The sequence below is a fragment of the Vicugna pacos genome, chromosome 30 (genome assembly GCF_048564905.1).
Source record: "Vicugna pacos chromosome 30, VicPac4, whole genome shotgun sequence".
In the NCBI taxonomy this organism is placed as follows: domain Eukaryota; kingdom Metazoa; phylum Chordata; class Mammalia; order Artiodactyla; family Camelidae; genus Vicugna; species Vicugna pacos.
In genome coordinates, this window is record NC_133016.1 from 37433119 (window position 1) to 37446831 (window position 13713).

The 13713-nt window shown below is 43.6% G+C and overlaps 1 pseudogene; it reads left to right on the plus strand.

Moving 5' to 3' along the window:
* The first annotated feature begins 10881 nt into the window (after window positions 1-10881).
* On the plus strand, window positions 10882-11012 carry LOC140690543 (U4 spliceosomal RNA; annotated as a pseudogene).
* The last annotated feature ends 2701 nt before the right edge of the window (window positions 11013-13713 follow it).

The window sequence follows — 13713 nt, forward strand, 5'->3', positions numbered from 1 at the left end:
GCACCCAGCACACCTATTGAAAACCACTGTGAGCATTACATCAGTGTTTACTGAACCCCCATGGCCCCCAGAGAGTAACATTCCAGACACGGGGTGGGGGGAGGGTGACAGAGTGGTCCCTGCCATCAAAGACATAATATACTTTGGAAAATGGAATATAGGTGTGTTATCCAAAGAACACATGGATACATGGTATCATTATAAGAACCAATTAACACTGTGGGTGTAAAGCTCAGTCCACAATTCAGGTGCACAGAAAACACTGTATTTTTAAATTAGCTTTAAAGAAACTTAAATCCAACACCAAATACCCAGCCTACTGAAACGCCCAGCACTCATGTTGTGGAGAAGCACAGGGAACACCCTGCTGTGACCCACACCTCTCCCCTCCCTTCTCAGGAGAAGACCCTCTCTCTCCTGCCTTCCCTCTTTCTCTCTCTCCTTCTCTTTCTTCTTGGACGCCTAGCATCCTCTCATTAACTACAATTATATAATTATGATACAACACAACGAAAACTAACAGATGGTGTTCCTCCTGTGCCAGGCATTGCTGTTGTGTTTTATTATTTTTACTCATCTGTCCTGATGAGACAGGAGAGAAAGGGGCAGGTCACAACCATTCAAAGAAGGACACATCCATCAGCACCAAGATGGTGGAAGATTCAACTCCCAGTGGACCTTGAGCTTCAACAGATGCTCACTGAAATACAATAACTGCTATGTGGTCCTCCTGTGGGCGCCATGACAGTTCCAAGGCTGACCATCAAAGGTCAAAATCCTGGCCCAGTTCCTGGGAATCCCAGCCCCTTCCCCAAAGCAGCATATGAAGTTACTGAGCCCACAAACCTAGTAACTCCCACGCCTCATGGCCAGTCTCATTTTCCATAGCCAACTCCATGATCCAAGGCCACTGCTCTCCATTCTGAGTCGGACGGCCCACATTCTGCCTTTGGAATAGAATGGATCTCGCTCTGTCACTCTGGCCTTTGTATTCTAAGGTGATGGCAGGAAAGTTTGTTACTGCTTGATTCTGCTCCAAAAGACCATTCCTAGTAACCTGGCTGTCTCATCTGAGATGGCCCACACTCTGTCCATGGAGGGGGCATCTCTCTGAATAAATCTACCTCCCCTCTACTGTGACTCACTCTTGAATTCTTTCCTGCACAAAGCCAAGGACCTTCATGTGATGAGGCGATTCCCAAGGACTCACCTTTGATCTGGGACACAGCCATCCTCTCACCCCACTTTTCCTGTATCACTTATTCAGCTTTCTGCAATAACGCTATTATTATCTTCATTCCCAGCTGAGAAAACCAAGTCATAGAAAGGGGCTTTGTCCAAAGTCAGACAATGGGAAAATCAGCTGACTCTTTGTTTGGGCATTTAGACCTCAAGAAGCTTCTGTGTTCCATATGAAAAGGAATCTCTGGATGTGTATGTATGACTGAAACATGATGCTGGACACCAGAAATTGACACATTGTAACTGACTGCACCTCAATGAAAAACAAAACAAAGCAAAATAAAATAAAGTAGAAAGAAGCTTCTGTTTTCCAACACCCCCCTGTTGGCACAGTGCTGTGGAAGTTTCGTCAGAGAAAACGTGAGCCACAGACAAGACTAGGACATGAGTATGTTCTCATTTTCTCCTTCTTTTTTTAACCATAAATTAAGCTCAGCCCTATTTTAAACACCAGTAGAAAAACCTTACAGATTTGGAGTTTCCTTATGATAGTTTTTTTTTAACAGAGTGGGTTTGGATTTGAATAGCATTGCCTGGCACGGAAGGTTGAACTCGCTTGTCCACCAAGAAACATTCAACTTTGTGAATTTATTACTCAATTTCATCTAGATGCTGGACAGCTGGAAGCCATCCTGTGGTGGTGAGTTCCAGCAATATTAATCTGTGGGTTTATGGGAAGCAGGGTCAAGGATGTTTAGATCACAAATCTTCAGCCTTGACCCTGAGGTTTTTCAGAGCCATGGGAAATTTCAAATAACATCCAAGTGAAAAGCAGTGTCCTGGACTCCAGAAAGTACTCTGTGGAGGGCTCCTGCCCTTCCAAGGCAAAGGAAGATGGAGATGAAGAACACCCTCTCCCTCTCTCTTGGTTCTCTCTCTCTCTCTGTCTTTCTAAGCAATTTTAAAAGCTAAGGCTAAATCAATATACTCTTGACACTATATTTCCAGAAAAGTCAGATTTCTGGGATGTCTAGAAGTTGTTCCCATCTAGGTGAACATTGTGAAAAATCAAGACTTTTTTTCCCCTGATAATTCATCCAACATGATCAAACGTGAAATGATATAAATTTCTTGTGTTATGTTTTTCTTACTCCCAATAATAATTATGATGTAACAGCCTTCATTTTTACCATTGGCCCTTCTTTTCATTTAAAGAAAATTGAGGGTGGAGGTAATTAGGGTTTTTTTTTAATCATTTTTATTTTAATGAAAGTACTGGGGATTGAACCCAGGACCTTGTGCGTGCTAAGCATGTGTTCAGCCACTGAGCTACGCCCTACTGCCTCAGCCTTCATTTTCAAAGGGAACATACAAGGTCTGATAGGTATTTCAGGAAGAAAACACAACAACTGATTGCTTCAAAGCCTGTTGTGTAACAGCTGAGCCCTGGCACCACCACCACCAAACAGCAAATGTGCCAAAGACAGCAAGATGCGTTAGGGAGAGAAGGCGTGGTGCTCAAGCCAAAGCCCCCACCAGATAGATGAAGGAGGGCGTGACCCGTGCATGAAGAAGGGGGATGCTGGAAGGGACCACACGGTGCTGGGCAGTAACCAGAACATCAGTTTCGTTCCAGACCTCAGACATGGCAGCTGCTATGTGTCCTCTGATGCAGTCACTTGGAGCCAAGTCCTCGGACACATTAAGCTTTTTAAATGCCACCTGGCCATGCCGAGAAATCTTCTGCAACAAAGATCAATTTCAGTGATCCCCAAATAAAGAGGAAGTAGAAAGCTAAACAAACACAACATTAACACAAGGCAAAACTCTAACTTGCAGCCGACACACTACCCTTCGGTGCAGTCACATGTGATTTGAGCTCCATCTGAAAACCTAACGCAGATTACAGAATAGCTTGGCAGCTCCCCCTTCTTGCATTGCTGGGTGAGTTTCTCATGGCTGAAGCCAGCTTCCTTACAAGTAAACCCTGAACGTCATCTTTTAAACTCAAATTAAGAATTCGGTGGCAGGATTCTCAGTCCCCAGGTGGAAGCGGGGCAGAATGTGTTTGAATCCATCTCCAATCAGTCACCAACCAGAAAGCTTTCCAGAAAAGATGCTCAGAGTTTAGAGGGAAGGGAAGGTCTTAGCCCAGAGAAGATGACTTATCACAAAAGCTCCATCTCCTCCTCCACGGCGGCCTTATCTCACTCTTCTAGACAAGGGAGCAGAGAAGAGAGAGAAATAAACAAAACCTGAGATAAAACAAGGATGAAGTGATGGCTGTGAATGCACCCTCTGCCAGTTAAAAGCAAGAAAATGCTGATTATTTAACAATTAGCATGGTTGCCCCCTTAATTAGAAGCATATCACGTTAATGAAAGTTTTACCAAATAATTTCCAATTTGGCTGAAATGATTATTCACCCTAGAACTAAGAACCACTGGGGCAAACCTAATGCCATCCACTCTCCATATCCCCAGATTCCCCTTCAGTGGGTTTAACCAACCATGGAATGAAAATATTTGAGGGGTGAAAAAAATCCAGAAAGCTCCAAGAAGCAAACCATGAATTTGCCATGCTCAGGCCACTATTTACACAGCCTTTACATAGAATTTACAACTATTTACAAGCATTTACACTGTATTGATGACTATTTACATGGCTATTACATGGTATTCACAACTATTCACACAGCATTTACATTGTATCAGGTATCATAATTAACCTAGCGATGATTTAAAGTGTACAGGAGGATGTAGGCAGGCTGTACGAACCACTGCCCCATTTTATACAAGGCACTGAGCATCCAAGGATGTCAATGTGATGGGAGGCGTCCTTGGAGCCCCCAAGGGGTGACTGAACATTCTGGATCCTTGTTATTAGGGCTTCTGTGACTTTGTATCACTCAGGACAGCAGCTCTCAAAAGTGTGATCTACAGACACACTAGGAGTCCTCAAGCTCTGTCCAGAGGGGACGTCAGGTCAAAACTCTTTCCACAATAATAAGGAGAAGTTTTGCCCTTCTCACTGGGCCAATATCATATTTACAAGGCAAAGCAATAGTGAGTTGGTGAGCAGAACATCTGGTACCTTAGCCTGATCCATCCCTCATATCTCTGAACCTAGGAGTTGAAGCAGGGAAACTGTTTGACCTAAGTGTGTCCTTGATGAATCAGTTACGAGTATTAATTTTATTAAGTCTCAATACTTAAGTTCACTCCTTTTTTTTAGCATTTCATGTAACAAAATATATACAAAGCCCTTCTGCTCTCTGCCAAAGTAGAGTGTTGTCTCAAGGAAACTTATGCAATTCTTTGAGTCACGAGCTGGCCAGACATTTCAATCCATAGAGCATGATAAATGATTCACTCATCCAACTAGTGTGTCTTATTCTGGATGGAGGGTCTCCTGGCGGTCCAGCGGCTCCCGCTGAGGACTGCACCCCTCAAGGGGCCACTGGAAACTGGGATGCAGCCCCCACTGAATGGAGAGGAATAACCACTGAGTGGCCTTACACTGTTCTCCCACAGACTCCTAACCAGAAAAGAGAAACAAGGTTGACAGAATCAAACAGAAGAGGAATGAAGAAGAAAAAGAAAAAAGTAAAATTTCAGGGGACAGGTCATTATAGATTTTTAAAAGCCGAATAGCAGGGAGGGTATAGCTCAGTGGTAAAGTGTGTGCTTAGCACACAGGAGGTCCTGGGTTCAATCCCCAGCACGTCCATTAAAACAAATAAGTAAAGCTAATTCCATCCCTAAATAAATAAATAGGAAAAAATTTACAAAGCAGAATAAAACTGGCTTACTGAACATGTTTCAAATTTTATCACACACATACCAACGCAGTACATTGGACCAGGTTAGATGACAAATTGGTTTACCAAATCATGAACCAGAACACATGAAACACAGGCTTTAATGCTGGCTTTAAACATTTGGGAGTGAGAGGAGGGTGAGAAAAAAAACCTAGGTGATAGTTTATTAGGTTAGCAAATTCTGGTAGCTTTTCCTGATATAAACTAGAAAGTAACACGGTGCTAATTATCGGGAGACAGAGTTAATGCGTGGACTGATCAGTAATACGTATAAAATGAGGTTTCCACTACCAAGAAGACAGGTGTCTGCTTGATGGAGAGGCAAAGTTAGACGGTACAACCGCCAGTAATTTCACAGTCTGTGATTCTTCATAAAACTTTTAAAGATCAATTGTGTCCTATCAATGTCAGGCCCAAGCCAAACTAAGTGATTTATGTACGAATCCCCTCACAGATGAAGTAATTGTTGAGTGAGCAACTTATCTTTATTAAATATGAATTCAAGAGATTAGAAACTGGGAAGCAATTTATACTCAGGACTTTCTCTACGCTTTTTAATTCACCTCCGCTTTCTGTTTTAAAAATATACCCTTTAAATAATGAGAGGACAAGAGAGATTGCTTTTATTTTAGCATGAAATTAAACACGGTAGTTTAATGCAGTGATTCAGCTGTGTACATAAAATTTAGGTGATATTACATTTAATCCAGGTTTTCAAAGTAAGGGCTGTCAGTGGCACTGCATGGCAATACAAATTCCATTCCCCTAGAGCTGGCTTCATTTATAGGTTATGCAAACATGCCTGCAGTGTCCACTGCAACCCTGAAGACAGAGTGTCAGGCACAGATGAGCAAAGCGCACTCTCTGATCTCAAGGAGCTCACGGTCTAATGGTGGGAGGAAACTTCACATCAACACATCATCATAAATCAGGATGGAAAGGGGGAGGGTATAGCTGAATGGTAGAGTTCCTGCTCTCAGCATGCATGAGGTCCTGGGTTCAATCCCCAGTAGCTCCATTAAAAAAAATTAATGCATATAAAATGGGATGGAAAGATAGAGTGGCAGAAATGTGCAATTGACAGGCACATAACGCAAGGGTAACGAGGAAACACCCCGGGCCACCCGCTTGCTGTCCGCCAGCGCTCAGGAGCACTTGCTGCGAGCGTTGGTGACTGAGGACCGCGTGAACACCTAGCATGCGCTCTGCTGCTGCGCTACACCCTCCCCGCCCTCCCTTTTGTTTTAATGTTACCCTTTTTGATAGATCCAATCCACTGAAACAGTCAATGTTTGGAGTCAGTTTAACACTTTGCCCAATTTTTATTGCTCTTTTTTTTTATCCTGAGAGGGTCTATATTTAAATGTTAGGTCAAGGAGAATCCTAGGTCTTCTTTTGCTCTGCTTCTTAATAATCTTAGATTAAACCCTGCTAAAGAAAAACCCCTTTGAAATCATATTAAATCTCCAGAAGAATTGGGGAAAGGGCCACACGCAGCCTAACACACCAACAGCATTACTAAATCTTTTATCAGCCCCCAGCTCTCACGTTACTGTGAGCCGCAAATGAGTTGAAGTATTTCTGCAAAGTCCACCCTGTGAGACAGTCAGGTTACTAGGAAAGATCTTTTGGAGCAGAATCAAGCAATAATCACCTTCCCCACCATCACCCTAGAATGCTTAGAACTTAAAGGAAAGTGTCACATAGTAACTGGATTCAACATCCTATCATGAAAAATAGTGATCAAGGATTATATAACCAGCTTATGAATAAATGTATAAAGAGAATAAGTGAAATTAACACAAGACCCTCTTATTATTTATATTCCCAATAACCCAGGGAGGACGAAAAAGGAAATCACACCACTATTTAGTATTTTCTTCATTGAAGTGTAACGTACAGCATTAAGAACAACGTAGGCATAGAATATACAGCAATTATACTTTGCAAAACCTCAGAACGCTTTTAGTCCCCTCAACCCCTCTGCAGAAGATATGCGAGGCAAACCGGACTGTCTAAATCTTTCACGTGCAACTCATTCATCAGAATGTATTTTAAGAAAGAAAAGCCTAAAGATAGTTTTTAAAAAATGAATTCTTTGTACTGAGATGTAGGTCGCAGGTCAGTGTGCTCTCAGCAAGTCGAAGCTTACATTTCACAGTTGCATTTACATTCATTAAATCAATCAGACGTGCAATAAGCCAGTCTTTTGCAAAAGCTGAAATGAGTCATTAAGGATCACGTAGAGACGGAGCCTTAGATATAAAACTAGCAAATTTCATTTTGCTTATTCAGCACCCACCAAAAAAAAAAAAGTGATCATCTCTTCTGTGCAGACATTGAACAGGTTCCTGGAGATTCAAAACACCATGGCAAACAGGTTGTAAGGGAAATGTGGCCAAGTAATTGGGAGATGTGGAGACATCTTCACAGAAAAATCTAAGCCCTGAAGGTTGAAATTCATCATTAAAGGTGGAACGGAAGAAATGCCAGGCCCAAGGGCCCCACTGAGGCACCGAGGCATGGCAGGACAAGGAAGCACTGGGGGAATTCTGTCTAGCTCATGCCACCAGGATGTGAGCATGTTAGGCAGTTAGGTAAGTGGGGGCAGTAAGGTGGAGGAGAGAGGGGATGGTCCAGAAGATGGTGGTATACCCATCTTCAGCACAAAGGGACTTTACTCCCTCTAAATGAGTGCCAGTAAGAAACCAGTTAGAACCTGAAGGCGACAAGGACTCAACTGGACATGACGCATTGCTCACTGTAATATAATTAGCATTCCAATTTAGCCCCCACCATGGGTTTCTCTGTGTGCATCATGGGTAAGGACATGTGCAAAAGGGACAGGTGTGACTCAGCACTCCAAGGGCAAGAGTCATCAATCCATCAAGAGACCACCTCTCAGTGAGAGTACAAGAGAGGAAACAAAGACCGCTGCTGTCGACCCTTGGCTCAGCCCGCCTCCCCTTCTTGGAGGTGTCCTTTCGCTTTGTTAATAAAATCTTTAAAATCTTTCATTACACAACGCTTCCATCTCCTGTCTGAATTCTCTCTCAGGCAAGACAAGAACCGAAGTTTTTTCCCTTCCCTTTTGGAGCAACAAGGACATCAGTGAAAATGGCAGGAGATGGGACAGCTGTCAAGACCACACAGCAGGGATACCACAGACTACACTGGAAGTAAGTGGCAGAACCAGGTGCAGAAAGACGCAGATAGAAGGAGAGTCTGCAGCCTTGTGATAACCCGGAGGCACAGACACAATGAAGATGCTGGCCCACCTGTGCAGTCGGGAACTGCTGGGGGAAAGCGAGAGAAGGAAACAGACCTGAGAGCCTCAACAGAGGCAGAGTAATCAGGAACTGGCAACTGAATGGATACGGAGAGGGTGGCAGATTCACCGACATGTGGGCTTGGGATAATGCAATTTAATAGAGAAAGGGGACCCAGAAGAGCAGGTTTACAGGGAGAGATAATGAAGTCAGTAACTTTCCATGGTGGGTAGGCAGTGCCTACAGGTCTTCCGAGCAGAGATGCTCAGTGCATGATTCAGGGCTGGGACAGCAGAGGGGAGGAGCTGGATGTAAGTGATTGTCAAATTTGAAAGATGTGAAGGTGTTTGAGACCAATGCCTTTGCTTCCTTCTCCTTGTCCCTGGTGCCTTGCACACTGTCTGGCATAGAGTAGGCACTCGATGAACTTTTACTATTTAATTATACTTCTGAAGGAATGAGCATAAAAGGAAAAGATGAGGCTTTAAAAATAGAACCTTATACGTATAGTTTGGGGCACAACTAATGTTTAAGGGCAGTCAAAAGTACAGATTCCAAACACAAAAATAAGAAAATATCAGAGAAAAGGGAGAAAGCCAGGAAAGAGAGATGCCTTAGAGGCTAAGAGAAAACACAGCAGTGTGTGGAGAACAAAATGAGAGAGTCCCAGTGCCAGTAGAGAATTACAAAGAAGGAAGCTAACACTGAAATGCAAATTAATTCATTTCTGGAGCATATTTAACCAATGTGGGCAGATCATCGGCTAGGAGCTAGCTTTAGGGAAGCAGAATTTTAATCCAGTAATTACTTAACATTCATATGTGCAAATTCCTCAAGATTATTCTTTATATTTAGTACTAATTAAGCAAAGACAGTTTCACTTAATCTCATTTAGCTAATACGATACATGGGACCGAGAGACATGTAGCTTGCTGGAGTTTCCACAAAATTCAAAATGCTGCTATTTTGTGTCACATTCACTCATTACATCATTTTTCAGTGACAAGTCTTTTCTCCTAAGCTCTTTGCAGAAGCCTGTCAGAGAAGCAGTCTGCTCCCTCTTGCCGGAGGTTCCCCGAGGCTTTCCCACCACCTCCTCCTCTGTGGCTGCCTTGGGGTTCTTTCTTCTCACATCTACTTTTCCTACGTGAAAGTACTGCTCCAAATGCAGTGTCTTTGGCCAGACACTAAATGTAATCAAATAAGTATCTAGAGAAAGAAGGAGACACTTAGCAGACATCTACAAGGAATTTTAGCTCCAAGAATCACAGAAACCATGGTTTGAACATCGTTGTTTTTTTTTTTTTTAAAAGAGATACTGGGGATTGAAACCAGGACCTTGTGCATGCTAAGCACGTGTTCTACCACTGAGCTCTACACTCTCCCCCCAAAAAATCTTTAACGATCATTTAGTCCCAGAGCTCTCAAGTCTTACTGCATATCAGAATCACCTGGGGAATTATTTATAAATCAGGGCTTCTCAATGTTTTCCTACAACACTTGCATCAGACCCTAACTAAGTGCCAAAGGGACTGCTGTGGTACCTGGCCTCAGGGCACCGGCCTCCTGAGGGCCGAAGGGGCTGGTCGATATCTCAGACCACACCTGTAGCCCTGTGCTGTGAAGGGTCAACTCCACAGCTCGGGTTACTCACACACTGAGCATTGCAAAGAGAGGACTGGTCCTTGACATGCACCTACGTGGTATTTTTAGACAGGGACATGACAGTAGAGCAGAGTCATGAAGTTGCTGGGGTGATCTCTACCCGCCAGAACAGAAAGGAACCCCTTTATTAAAGCCTGTGAAGGGCAGGGTGGGACCAAGGTTGGAGCTGGCTGGAGGAGCTTTCTCCCTGTAGACTGCCCAGTGACATCAGGGCTTCAGTGGAGCGAGTGGTTATACGGGGGGAATGTGATGGCTCCTGGTACACTCTGTGAACTGTGCTTTCATAATGGGTTTTTTTTTACTTGTTGTCAGAAATGTATGCTGCATTATATGATCAGAAGCCATATTATTAAAGTTTAGATGGAAGGGCTCAAAAAAGAAAGCTCTGAGCCCTTGGAATTACCTTCCTGGTAAGAGTGAGGTCTTGGACCACGCTGTATCACTCAGGCACTGATGCCTGACTGATGCCCTCCCCTCCCAGTTAAAACCCTGGACACCAAGGCGTGAGGGAGCTTACCTGACGACAGTGCTTTGCACATGTTGTCACATGTCATTGCTGAGAGAATTTGGTACATCCCTGTCTAACTCCACTGAGCAGACAATGGCCCCTGGGTTCTCCTAGACTTTGCCCTTTACATCTTTCTCTTTTCTTGATATTAATCTGTGTCCTTTCACAACAGACCTTAACCACAAGTAAGACAGCTTTCCTGAATCCTCTGGGCCCTAGCGACCGTGAGTGGTCTTGGGGGACCTGTAGTCACAGCGAACTTGGGTTTGGCATCTCACCATTTGAAAGCCAATACTCTAGAGACAAGTGTGGGTCAGAAAGGAAAGGTCACTTTATTTAGAAGGACAGCAACCTTGGGAGAAGGTAGACTCATGTCCAAAAGCCAACTCCAAGGATTCTGCTCAACCATGAGTTTTTAAGGGGAAAAGGGGGAAACCATTTTTGCGCAGTGGCAGTATCATAGCCAGTGAGGTTTATCCAAGGGGTGACTGTTGCTAATTGAAAACTTTTCCCAATACCCCTCCATGACAACTTGAAATATAGTTGGCATTAAAAAAAAGAAGAAAAGAAGAAGAAAAGAGGGAGACCGTCTCAGTTAATCTTTAGGGTGGGGGTTAGATTCTTCATCACGTTCCATTGCCTGCAGACTTACTGACTCCTGTGATTTTTCTCTAGACGTTATCTTGCCCATGTGGTCCACTTGCAGAATAGCTAAAGAGAAAGCTGGGGGAACAGATCTAGTCATCTATTAATCACTTATTCTTGTTTCCTACTAAAGGTTTGGGTTTAAACTATAGCGAGGCTCCATGGCCAAGGGGCTGCCTCCACTCCCACAAGCTCATTCATGACACACTGTTCAACGCCATCAGGAAGCTCTGACCTGTATCATGAGGCTCTCCCAAAGCTCACTGCATCATAGCATCCATCCAGAAGTCTTTGTATTTTACACAATCTCTGGGTTCATCTGAAACAGCCAGTGAGCCACTAGTTTTAAAACAGGCTTTTAGACAAATGCATAATTTCATGTAGCCACCACTATAGCATCATACAGCATAACTTCATTGCCCTAAAAATCCCTTGTGCTCCATCTATTCATTCCTCCCTCCCTCCCTCTCCCCAAACATGTCATTATGCATTTGTCAAAACCCATAGAATGTACAACATCAAGAGTGAACCCAAATGTAAACTATGGACTTTGGCTGATAATTATGTGTCCATGTTGATTCACCGATTGTACCAAATATGCCACACTGATGAGGGAGGCTGAGGGTAGGGGAGTATATGTGTGTGGGTGGGGAGGGCTGTGTGCAAACTCTGTATTTTCTGCTCAATTCTGCTGTAAACCTGAAACTGGTCTAAAAAAATAAAGTCTATTAATAAAAATAAACAAACAAACAAAGAAAAGAAACAAATAAACCAGACTTTTTGGAGCTTCTGATCTAGCCAACCAGCCGTGTGTTGCTTAAAATAACCTTTTAAAAAATCCCTTTTATTTGATTTGTAAATTTCTAGAGATCGGAAATTCACAAGCTCCCAAGACAGCCCTCTTCAGTATTTAAGTGATTCACACCGTTGGAAAACTTCTTCCTTCTATATGTAAAATATCTCCACATGAATTCTGGGCTTTGCTCTTAGTTATAAGCACTTGAGGCCATTCAGAGTAACTCTCACGTGCCTTCCACAGAACAATCCAAACACTGCAGTGTTCTTGTTCCTGCTCAGTCTTCTCTTGTCTTATCACGTGGTGTCTTATCAGTGGATCTCAATCAGGCTGATGGAAAAGGAGGTCTCCAGCCATCATCTGCATCAAGACCCTCGGGACAGTAACCACAGTAAGCATGAGGGTAGAATATAGCTATGGGTCTGGGAGAGAAGTCACAATTTTTAAGTAATACAATCTTTATTCTAATGCTTTATTTTTATGATTGTAAGATTGTATCAAACAAAGAAAAACCAGTTTCACAAGAAGAAACCCTCACCATATATCCATTCAATGTGTATAGACCCCAATATCACAGAAATATACTGATTTAAAGAAAGATAAACGATGTTATTGTTCACTTGGGTTATGCAGAAGCCAAGAGTCCATTAAAAATAGAATAAACCCTGGTAAGTATCAGGCAGGTGGATGAGGGAGAGGGTATATTTCCAAGGAAGAAGAAATGACTTTTCATTTTTTTTTTGGAGGAGGGGAGTAAACTGGGTTTATTTATTTGTTTATTTTTTGAGTGGCAGTACTGGGGAGTGAACCCAGAACCTCATGGATGCTAAGCACACACTCCACCACTGAGCTATACCCTCCCCCTAGAAATGACTTTCTGAACTTGTGAACTTTGGAGAAAGCGCTAAGCCAGCATGGTACAGCACCTCAGGGCTCTATTTACTAGCTGCCTGCCTGCAGACAAGGAGAATTTTGTCTGCCCTCTGCCTTGTGAGACCCTGTCCCTGTGGAGTGTGGCCTGTGGTTGTCCAGCTCTTCCCGTAAACAGCAGCTAATTCTGCCTACGTCAGCGGCACAGTACTGAAATACATTGTGCGACCACACATCCCTCACGTCCTCCGACTGACTTTCCATCAGTAATAAAGCTTTTATTCTCCCCAAGGGTCTGGCTCCAATTTTTTTCTCCTCACATATTTGAGTTTGAAAGGGTAAAAAAAAAGAGTTACTTGGTGGCCCCCTTTCCAAGACTGTGAGTGCAACACACGAGTATAAACTGATTCTCAGAAGTCCAACCCAGATCCAACCCCAGCTTCTCAAAGCGGTCCTGACCCCTCTAGACTAGACAGAAGTAACTTTTCCTCTGTTACGTGTTTGGAACCTTCAGTTCACCCCGAGATCAAGCTTCTTTCCATCTCGTATACACACATGTATTCCTCCCACGTGACTCTGATCTCGGGGTCTGTGTTATTACTCCTCCTTTCTGCCCCTCGGCTGCTTCCTGAGCACCATCCATACTTGCGGATGGCCGTGAAACCCTCCCAAGCCTCTCAGACACCCAGGACAGACATGCTTTGTGAGTCACGTGACTCTCACAGTCTACAACCAACCAACCTCTCCTCTTTTCCAATTTGATCTGTGGCAGGAGACGAAGCTTACTGCTGTGACTTCCTGCCTCTCTGCCAGGCTGTACCTACTGGAGTCAGGCGCCAGTGTGCCCTTGAAACACTTCTGTCCCTTTCACAGACTGTTACAGCCCTCCAAAGTCACCACATACTGCGGGCCCTGGCATCCTGGTGTCATTCATTCTCATTGCACTATTGGCCAAGCA